Source organism: Trichechus manatus, unplaced genomic scaffold, assembly GCF_000243295.1.
Source record: "Trichechus manatus latirostris isolate Lorelei unplaced genomic scaffold, TriManLat1.0 scaffold00200, whole genome shotgun sequence".
Taxonomy (NCBI): domain Eukaryota; kingdom Metazoa; phylum Chordata; class Mammalia; order Sirenia; family Trichechidae; genus Trichechus; species Trichechus manatus.
The window spans coordinates 2,430,474-2,442,341 of NW_004444136.1; the positions used below are offsets into that span (position 1 = coordinate 2,430,474).

General features: G+C 37.2%; 1 protein-coding gene across 2 annotated transcripts in view; it reads right to left on the reverse strand.

Moving 5' to 3' along the window:
• WDFY4 (WDFY family member 4) overlaps window positions 1-11,868 on the reverse strand; it is a 403,681-nt gene that overhangs the window by 285,284 nt on the left and 106,529 nt on the right. The window lies entirely within an intron of this gene.

An 11,868-nucleotide genomic window follows, 5' to 3' on the forward strand; every position in this document is an offset into this window, starting at 1 on the left:
AAAAACCTAAATGGCTGGATTAAGCATCATATTAGACACAACTAAAAGGAGATTTGATGAGTAAGAAGAGAGATCAAAAGAAACCATACAGCACACAGCACAGAGAGAGAAAGAGATGGAAAATGTGAAAGAGAACTTAAGAGAAATCGACAATAGAATAGAAAAGTAAAACATATATCCAATAAGAATTCCAGAAGGATATAATAGGAAAAAAAAGATGGAAAAGAGATAAGAATCAAAGACAATATCTATAATTGATGAAAGACATTATTATCAGATTTAGAATTCCCAACAAATCTCAAGGAGAATACATTTTAAATATAATTGACATCAAGACACAGCATAGTAAAACTTCAGAACAGGAATGATGAAAAGATCTTAAAAGCAGGCAGAGGGAGGCAGGGCCAGGATGGTGGAGTACTCAGACGCTTCCAGTGGTCCTTCTGACAACAAAGACCCCCCCAAAAAAACAAGTGAATCAATTACATATGACGATCTAGGAGCCCTGAAGATCAAAGGCAAAGTTGAAGAATTGGACTGAGTGGCAAGGGGAGGGAGAAACAGTTCAGAAGCAGCAAGAGTTCCCAGTCCTGACCCAGCAAGAGCCCCCGTCCTGTGGCCGGATCAGCTGGCATGGGTGGTGAGGTGGGCAGTGCCGTTAGGGATGAGTTTTCCATGTCAGGAGAGAAGAAGTGGCAGAGAGTCTGCTCAGGCCTCCAGAGCTAGTGAAAAGCAGCGCTCAATAGGCAAAAGATAAGTACATGTGTTTAAAAGCTTATTAAAAAAATGTTCTGCATCCTACTTCAGTGAGTGGTGTCTGGGGTCTTAAAAGATTGCAAGCGGCCATCTAAGATTCATCAATTGGTCCCAACCACCTGGAGTAAAGGAGAATGAAGAACACCAAAGACACAAGGAAAGTAGGAGCCCAAGAGACAGAAAGGGCCACATAAACCAGAGACTTCATCAGCCTGAGACCAGAAGAACTAGATGGTGCCCAGCTACCACCAATGACCACCCTGACAGGGAACACAACAGAGAGTCCCTGATGGAGCAGGAGAAAGGTAGGGTGAAGAACTCAAATTCAGGTAAGAAGAACAGACTTAATGGTCTGACTGAGACTGGAGGAACCCCGGAAAGCATGGCCCCTGGATTCTCTATCAGCCCAGAACTAAAACAATTTCCAGGCCAACTCTTCAGACAGGGATTGGACTGGACTGTGGGACATAAAATGATGCTCATGAGGAGTGTGCCTCTTAGCTCAAGTAGCTACAAGAGAGTAAATGGGCAGCTTCTGTCCGGAGGTGAGATGGGAAGGCAGAGAGGGTTAGGAGCTGGTTAAATGGACATGGGGTATCGGGTAGAAAGGAGAAGTGTGCTGTCACAGTAAGGGGAGAGCAATTAGGGTCACATAACAATGTATGCATAAATTTTTGTATGGGAGACTAACTGGAAACATAAACTTCATTTAAACTACAACAATAAAAAAGAAAGATAAGTACACGTGTTTAACCCATAGCGAGGATCAAAAACTGCCCCATTTGGGAAGAATCTCTCTCCCATTTACCTGCTCCCTCCCCACTCTGCATCGGTCCCAGGCTGGCTTCAGGTATTGCCACATCCCCTGGGATGGAAGTAGGACCCATCAGGCACCCCTAGCCATTCTCCCGGCCTTGGAGAGAGAACAAATTAACCAACAGGAATAAATAATCTGCCAGCTCCCCTAAGCCAGGAATTCAGGCCAGGCACAGCTCCTTTGCCTAGGCACAGGTATAAGGGGCCCGTGGCCTTTGAATGCCTTTTATCTCTGCATAAACCTGTGTGGACCCCTTTCAAGAGCATAGGCCCTCATTAGCACAGTATAACAAGGTATATATCTGAAGCCCAACTTCACTGTATCAGCTATATGGTAGAGTGGCAGTTCCGGTATATTTGATACTGCTCTGCCTATTAAGCAGGGTCCTCACCTACCCACTTCAGGGGCCTGAGGACAGGTGGCTCCACACATACCACCTAGCCACCTGCAACAGAGGTCCAAGAATAAGTGGTGCTTCCCAGTCCTTACAGCCAACAGCACTGGGTGCCCATAGTCTGGCTGCAAAACCCACTCACCTATGCACTCTAAGGAACAGGGACATGCTTTCCTCCCAGACACTCAGGGGTAGCCGTCAGCCTCCTGCCTTGCTCAGCATGTGACCCCCTACTGAGCCAGATACCTGTGCCTACTCCAATAACCCCTGCACCACACACTTGGTGACTACCTGGAAACCTAAGCTGAATCCATACAAGAAAACTAAACGGACTCCTGGGCTCACATACCTAGTAACAGATCTAACCACCTGGTAACAGGACGTTAGAGCTTCAAAGGCGCCAACAATTAAACTAGCTCACACAGGCAGCCTATTTGGGTATATCAAAACAAAACAAAATAAGAAGCTAGGATATAGTAAGTAAACATAAAATAAATAAATAAATATGATAACTTGTTGACGACTCAGAGAAAACAGTCACTATCAAATCACATAAAGAGGCAGACCATGATGGCTTCAGCAAGCTCCCAAAACAAAGAATCAAGAAATTTTCCAGAGGAAGGGAACTTCTTGGAATTACTGGAGGTAGAATAAAAAAGATTAAGATAGAGAACTCTTCAAGAGATCAGGAAGGAGATCATTCAAAACTCAGAACAAGCCAAGGAACACACAGACAAAGAAATAGAGGAACTTAAGAAGATTACAGAGGAGCACAAGGACAAATTTAACAGGCTGCAAGAATCCATAGAGAGACAACAAACAGAAATCCAGGAGATTGAAAATAAAATTTCAGAATTAGACAACTCAATAGAAAGTCATAGGAGCAGAATTGAGGCAACAGAAATCAGAATCAGTGAGATTGAAAATAAAGCACTTGACACCAACTTATTTGAGGAAAATCAGATAAAAAAAATTTAAAAACAGAAGAAACCCTAAGAATTATGTGGGATTCTATCAAGAACCTATAAGTGATTGCAGTTCCAGAACACGGGGGGATAACAGAAAAAACGGAGAGAATTGTTGAAGATTTGTTGGCAGAAAACTTCCCTGATATCGTGAAAGATGAGAAGCTGTCTATTCAAGACACTCATCGAACCCCACATAAGGGAGATCCCAAAAGAAAGTCACCAGTACATATTATAAAAAACTTGTCAAAACCAAAGATAAAGAGAGAATTTTAAGAGTGGCTAGGGATAAATGAAAAGTCACCTACCAAGGAGAGTCAATAAGACTAAGCTCAGACTACTCAGCAGAAACCATGCAGGCAAGAAGGCAATGGGATGACATACATAAAGCCTTGAAAGAAAGAAAAAAATTGCTAGCCAAGAATTTTATATCCAGGAACTCTGTCTCTCAAATATGATGGTGAAATTCGGGCATTTCCAGATGAACAGAAGTGTATGGAATTCTTAAAAAAAAAAAAAAAAAAAAAACCAAAATTACAAGAAATACTAAAAGGACTCCTCTGGTTAGAATATCAATAACATCAGATAACAACCCGAGGCTAGAACACAGGACAGAGCAACCAGACATAAAACCAGATAGGGAAATCACAAAAATAAATCAAAGCTGAAAATAGGGAAACAGAGATGTCAGTATGTAAAAGATGACAACATTAAAACAAAAAAGAGGGATTAAAAAATGTAGACATAGATCTTTCATATGGAGAGGAAGTCAAGATGATATAAAGAAAAAGAAGATTGGTTTAAACTTAGAAAAACAGGGGTAAATATTAAGGTAACCACAAAGGAAACTAACAATGCTACACATCAAAATATAAAGACTCAGCAAATACCAAAATAAATAAATAAATAAAAATTTTAAGAAAGACTCAGCAAATACAAAATCAACAACAATGAAAAAGATGAACAGAAGAAACAAAGAACAACTCAGCACAGAAAATTAAGTGGAACAAAGAAACTGTGAACAACACACAAAAAAAGACATCAAAATGACAGTACTATACTCATGCCTATCAATAATTATCCTGAACGTAAAGTCACTAAATGCACCAATAAAGAGACAGAGAGTGGCAGAATGGATAAAAAAACACAATCTGTCTATACGCTGACTACAAGAGACACACCTTAGACTTAAAGACACATACAAACTAAAACTCAAAAGACAGAAAAAATATATCAAGTAAACAACAATTAAAAAAAGCGTAGGAGTGGCAATATTAATCTCTGACAAAATAGATTTTAAAGTCAAATCCACCACAAAGGATAAGGAAGGACACTATATAATGATTAAAGAGTCAACACACCAGGAGGACATAACCATAATAAATATTTATACACCCGACAGGGCTCCAAAATACATAAACTCTAACAGCATTGAAAAGAGAGATAGACAGCTCCACAATAATAGTAGGAGACTTCACCACACCACTTTCACTGAAAGATAGAACATCCAGAAAAAAGCTCAATAAAAACATAGAAGGTTTAAATGCCACAATCAACCATCTTGACCTCCTAGACACGTACAGAACACTCCACTCAATAGCAGACAAGTATACTTTCTTTTCCAATGCACATGGAACATTCTCCAGAATAGACCACATATTAGGCCATAAAGCAAGCCTTAACAGAATCCAAAGCATCGAAAGATCACAAAGCATCTTTGCTGACATACAGCCATAAAAGTGGAAATCAATAACAGAAAAAGCTAGGGAAAAAAATCAAACACATGGAAACTGAACAATACCTTATTCAAAAACTACTGGGTTATAGAAGAAATTAAGGACAGGATAAAGAAATTCGAAGAATCAAATGAGAATGAAAACACATCCTACCAGAATCTTTGGGACACAGCAAAAGCAGTGCTCACAGGTCAATTTATAGGAATATGTGCACACATCCAAAAAGAAGAAACAGACAAAATCAAAACATTAACCCTACAATTTGAACAAATAGAAAAAGAGCAGCAAAAGAAGTCCTCGGGCACCAGAAGAAAACAAATAATAAAAATTAGAGCGGAATTAAATGAAATAGAAAAACAATTGAAAGAGTTAACAAGACCAAAAACTGGTTCTTTGAAAAGATCCACAAAATTGATAAATCACTGGACAAACTGACAAAAGAAAAACAGGAGAGGAAGCAAATAACCCAAATAAGAAATGAAATGGGAGATATCACAACAGATCCAGCTGAAATTAAAAGAATCATAACAGAATACTATGAAAAATTGTACTCTAACAAATTTAAAAGCCTAGATGAAATGGATAAATTTCTAGAAACACATTACCTACCTAAACTAACACAAACAGAGGTAGAACAACTAAATACACATATAACAAAAGAAAAGATGTAATTTAAAAACTCCCAACAACAAAAAGGCCTGGCCCAGACAGTTTCACTGGAGAATTCCACCAAACTTTCAGAGAAGAGTTAACACCACTATTACTAAAGGTATTTCAGAGCATAGAAAACGATGGAAATACTTCCAAACTTATTCTATGAAGCCAGCATAACCCTGATACCAAAACCAGGTAAAGACCCACAAAAAAAACAAAATTACAGACCAATATTCCTCAGGACCATAGACACAAAAATCCTCAACAAAATTCTAGCCAATAGAATTCAACAACATATCAAAAAATAATTTATCATGACCAAGTGGGATTCATACCAGGTATGCAGGGATGGCACAACATTAGAAAAACGATCAATGTAATCCATCACATAAATAAAACAAAAGATAAAAACCACATGATCTTATCAATTGATGCAGAAAAGGCATTTGACAAAGTCCAACAGCAATTCATGATAAAAACTCTCAACGAAATAGGAATGGAAGGGAAATTCCTCAACATAATTAAGGGCATATATACAAAGCCAACAGCCAACATCATCCTAAATGGAAAGAGTCTGAAAGCATTCCCCTTTGAAAATGGGTAACAGACAAGGATGACCATTATCACCACTCTTATTAAACACTGTGCTGGAGGTCCTAGCCAGAGAAATTAGGCTAGAAAAAGAAATAAAGAGCATCCAAGTTGGTAAGGAAGAAGTCAAGTATCTCTATTTGCAGATGATATGATCTTATACACAGAAAACCTCAAAGAATCCACAAGAAAACTACTGGAACTAATAGAAGATTTCAGCAAAGTGTCAGGATACAAGATAAACATACAAAAATCATTTGGATTCCTCTACACCAACAAAGAGAACTTCAAAGAGGAAATCACCAAATCAATACTATTGACAATAGCCCCCAAGAAGATAAAACACCTATGAATAAATCTAACCAGAGACGTAAAAGACCTAAACAAAGAAAACTACAAGATACTACTGCAAGAAATCAAAACAGACCTCCATAAGTGGAAAAACATACCTTGCTCATGGACAGGAAGACTCAACATTATGAAAATGTCTATTCTACCCAAAGCAATCTACAAATACAATGCAACCCTGATCCAAATTCCAATGGCATTTTTTAATGAGATGAAGAAACAAATCACCAACATCATACGGAAAGGGAAGAGGCCCAGGATAAGTAAAGCATTACTGAAAAAGAACAAAGTGGGAGCCCTCACACTACTTGATTTTAGAAACTATTATACCATCATGGTAGTCAAAACAGCCTGGTACTGGTACAACAACAGATACATAGACCAATGGAACAGAATTGAGAATCCAGATGTAAATTCATCCACCTATAAGCAGCTGATATTTGACAAAGGCCCAAAGTCCGTTAAGTGGGGAAAAGACAGTCTCTTTAACAAATGGGGCTGGCATAAGTGGATATCCATCTGCAAAAAACTGAAAGAAGACCCATACCTCACACCATTGACAAAAACTAACTCAAAACGGATCAAATACCTAAATATAAAGTCAAAAACAATAAAGATCACGGAAGAAAAAATAGGGACAATGCTAGGGGCCCTAACCCATGGCATAAGCAGAATACAAACCATAAGTAACAATGTACAAACACCAGAAGAGAAACTAGATAACTGGGAGCTCCTAAAAATCAAATACTTATGCTCATCAAAAGACTTCACCAAAAGAGTAAAAAAACAACCTACAGACTGGCAAAAAAATTTTGGTTATGACAAATCTGATCAGCATCTAATCTCTAAAATCTACAAGATACTGCAAAACTTCAACAACAAAAAGACAAATAACGCAATTAAAAAACTGGCAAAGGATATGAACAGGTACTTCAACAAAGAAGACATTCAGGCGGCTACCAAATACATGAAGAAATGCTCACAATCATTGGCCATTAGAGAAATGCAAATCAAAACTACAATGAGATACCTTGTCACCCCAACAAGGCTAACATTAATCAAAAAAACACAAAATAATAAATGTTGGAGAGGTTGTAGAGAGACTGGAACACTTATACACTGCTGGTGGGAATGTAAAATGTTACAACCACTTTGGAAATCGATTCGGTGCTTCCCTAAAGAGCCAGAAATAGAAGTGCCATACATTCCAGCAATCCCACTCCTTGGAATATATCCTAGAGAAATAAGAGCCACCACACGAATAGATATATGCACACCCATGTTCATTGCAGCACTGTTCACAACAGCAAAAAGATAGAAACTACCTAGGTGGCCATCAACAGACGAATGGATAAGCAAATTATGGTATATTCACACAATGGAATAATATTCAATGATAAAGAACAATGATGAATCTGCAAAACATCTCATAACATGGATGAATCTGGAAGGCATTATGCTGAGTGAAATTAGTCAGTCACAAAAGGACAAATATTGTATGAGACCACTATTATAAGAACTCAAGAAATGGTTTAACCACAGAAGAAAACATCTTTGATGGTTACGAGGGTGGGGAGGGAGGGAGAGGAGTATTCACTACCTAGATAGTAGATAAGAATTATCTTAGGTGAAGAGAGAGACAACACACAATACAAGGGAAGTTAGCACAATTGGACTAAACCAAAAGCTAAGAAGTTTCCTGAATGCAACCAAACACTTCAAAGGACAGAGTAGCAGGGGTGGGAGTCTGGGGACCATGCTTTCAGGGGACATCTAGGTCAACTGGCATAACAAAGTTTACTAACAAAACGTTCTGCATCCCACTTTGGTGAGTGGCGCCTGAGGTGATAAAAGCTAGCGAGCAGCCATCTAAGATAAATCAATCAGTCCCAACCAACCTGGACCGAAGGAGAATGAAGAACACCAAAGACACAAGGAAAATATTAGCCAAGAGACAGAAAGGGATACATAAACCAGAGACTGCATGAGCCTGAGACAAAATAACTAGATGGTGCCCGGCTACCACCAATGACCGCCCTGACAGGGTACATAACAGAGAGTCCCTGACGGAGCAGGAGAAAAGTAGGGTGCAGAACTCAAATTCTAGTAAAAAGACTAGACTTAATAGTCTGACTGAGACTGGAGGGACCCTGGAAGAAATGGCCCCTGGACTCTCCATTAGCCCAGAACTGAAACCATTCCCAAAGCTAACTCTTCAGACAAAGATTGGACTGGACCATGGGACATAAAATGATACTCATGAAGAGTGCTTCTTAGCTCAAGTAGATACATGAGACTAAATGAGCGGCTCCTGTCCAGATGGAAGATGAGAAGGCAAAAAGGGACAGCAACTGGTTGAATGGATATGAGAAATCTGGGGTGGAAAGGAGGAGTGTGTTGTCACATTATAGGGAGAGCAGCTAGGGTCAGATAGCAATGTGTGTATAAATTATTGTATGAGAAACTGACTTGAACTATAAACTTCACTTAAAGCACAATTTAAAAAAAAAAAGCAGGCAGAGGGAAAAGACAGATTATGTGCAAAGGATGAGTAATAAGAACAACCACAATGAAAACCACAAAACAGAGTACCACCTTCTATGTGATGCAAAAAAATAATTAACTGAGAAATGTATACACAGAAAAACTATCTTTCATCAGTTGGGGATAAAATGAAGACCTTTTTAAACAAATAAAAACCAAGAATGTTTAACACAAACAAAAAACCAACCAAACTCATGCTGTCATGTTGATTCCAACTCATGGATACTCCGTGTGTTAGAGAGTAGAACTACTCCAGAAGGTTTTCTTGGCTGTAATCTTTATGGAAGCATATTTCCAGGCCTTTCTTTCGCAGTGCTGCTGGGTGAGTTTGAATCACTAACCTTTAAGTTAGTAGTTGAACACAAACCATTTGTGCCACCCAGGCACCTGCTTTAATACAAACAGATCCTCATTAAAAAAAAATTATAATGAATGCACTATAGGCAGATAGCAAATGATCTCTGATGGAAGGGTATAGATGCAAGAATGAATGGTAAACATAAATATTGAAAAGTATGAAGATAAATCTAAATAAACATTGTGTGAAACAATAATAATGTCTTATTTTTGATGGATTAACTAAAAAAGATAAAAGTAAAATATTGGACAAGAGTAATACATGTTAGAAAGCAGTAATGGAATTTAAGAGTTTTAAGGTATTTACATATTAATGAGGAGGATAAAGATACTGTTTAACTTTAAGCATTATGAGGATGCCTGTTAAATTATTTCAGGGTAACCACTAAAAGACCAATCACAGAAGGTATAAGTTTCCAATTAATGGAAAAAATTAAAAGAAAAATTTAAATAATTCAAAAGAAGACATGAAAAAAAGTAAAAGAGAAAAAAGTGGGACAAATAGAAAACATAAAATAGCAAAAAGGAAATAATTCCAAATATATTAATAATTATAAAAATGCAAACAAACCACATTCTCCAGTTAAATGACAAAAAAAAGCTATTTTAGAATTAAAAATAAAACAAAAATAGCTCTATATTCTTTACAAGAGAAACACCTAAAACATAAGGACACAGAAAAGTTAAAAATAAAAGGATGAAAGATGAATTCCAGTGACGACTTAACCAAAAGAAAGCTGATGTAGTCTTATTATTATTAGACAGATTTGTTATTAAGGCAAAATGTAGTACTAGAGACAAAGAAGGTCATCATATAATGATGAAATTTTTTATTCCACAAGATGATATAAAAGTTCTAACAGCCTCAAACCTTTGGGAGACAAAAATTGACTGGAATTAACAAATCCACCATCACCATGGGAGATTTTTAACAGATCTTTCTCAGTCACTGATATGTCAAGCAGATTAATAAGCATAACAAGACAGGAAATTTGAACAAAACAAGTGACAGATTTTATCTAATGGACATAAATAGAACACTGAACCTAGCAAGTGAGAATACAGATTCTTTTGAAGCATAGATGGAATATTTATGAAAATTTACCACATTGGTGGCCATAAAGCAACCTCAACTAATTTCAAAAAATAAATATCATAGAGTCCACCTTTTCTCATGATAATAAAATTATAAGTCAATAACAAAAAGATGATCAGAAGATCTCTGTAACATTTTAAATTTAAAATTCAAACAACACCTAAGAGTCAAACTATAAACCATAAGAAAAATTAGAAAATATTAACTACTAAACAATATTGACAATACAATGTAATAAAAACTTGTAGTACTAACAGGGAAATTTATATTTAAATGGAGGATTAAAAATTTATCTCCTAACCATCCAAATTAAGAAAATGAATAATAGAATAAACCCAAAGAAAGTAGAAGAAGGAAATAATTAGAACAAAAATTAACAAAATAGAAAATTTATATACGAGAGTCAGAAAAAGCCAAAAGTTGGTTCATGGAGACATTAATAAATAAACCTCTGGCAAAAATGCTGACCTGGAAAAGAAAGAGAGAGAAGACACAATAAACAATGTTAGGAATGAGCAAAGGGACAGCACTACAGATGCTACAGAAAATAAAAAGTTAAGATGATATTGTAACTAACCTTGTGCTCATAAATTGGAAACTTAAATAAAATGGGAAAATAAACTCTCCAAAAAATGATTTAAGAATGAATAGAAACTTATTCTGACAAGAATTAATCTCACGAGAAAACACCAGGTGCATAAGGTTTTACTATCAAGTTCTATCAAATATGTAACGAATAGAAAACCAATCTTTACATAAACCTCCCAGAGAATAAAAGAAGAATGATCACTCCCCAAGTCATGTTATGATGCCAGCAAAATCAGCAGTCAGGAAAAGACTGCTAATGGCCAAACTCTGTCACAAACATAGATTTTTTTTTAAGTCCTTTTAAAAATTAGCAAATCAAATTCAGCAATAAACATATTGTGAACAAGCTGGTTATGCAGGAATTTTAAGATTAGAAAACCAATTGATTTACCAGATTAACCAATGAAACAAGAAAAAGCATAATCATCTTGGTAGTTGGACACTTGACATCCATTCTCCTACCTGGACCAAGCCCCAACATTGAAGTTTGATAAATGGGGTCTCTCCTTGGATAAAAATATGCAATATCTTGCAGGAAAGTGCACCATGGTGTTCAAAGGCAATACGACTTGGGAAAGGGGTAGGTAGGATAATTTACTGCAATATTAATTTGTGTTTGGTCATTGCTGCTTTAGAGGAATGAGATAAATACCTGTTATTGCTGTTTTGTTCTTTTATTTTTCATCCCACCTCAAGAGAAAAGTGGTTCTTCGTTCTCCCTTACTTCAGTCAAATTCTGTGTTACAGAGTTCAAAGTAAAAAGCTGTTTACAAAACTCTGAGTTCATTGAGGAGATTGGCCTGCAGAAGTAAGAGGAGTTAGGGGAAGTGGAAGCAGCAAGAAGGAACAGGAAGAGTCCCCATGATTAGGAAGGATATAGAGATTTGTGTCCTGCTAGTCACAAGACCTGACCCAACTCCTTGGTAGTGACTGGGTTGGACCCTGGAAGGAGAAGCCTACCAAGCACACCCAGGGAGGCTGATCCCAGGAACCAAGACAACCAGCATCAGCAAAGATCCTAA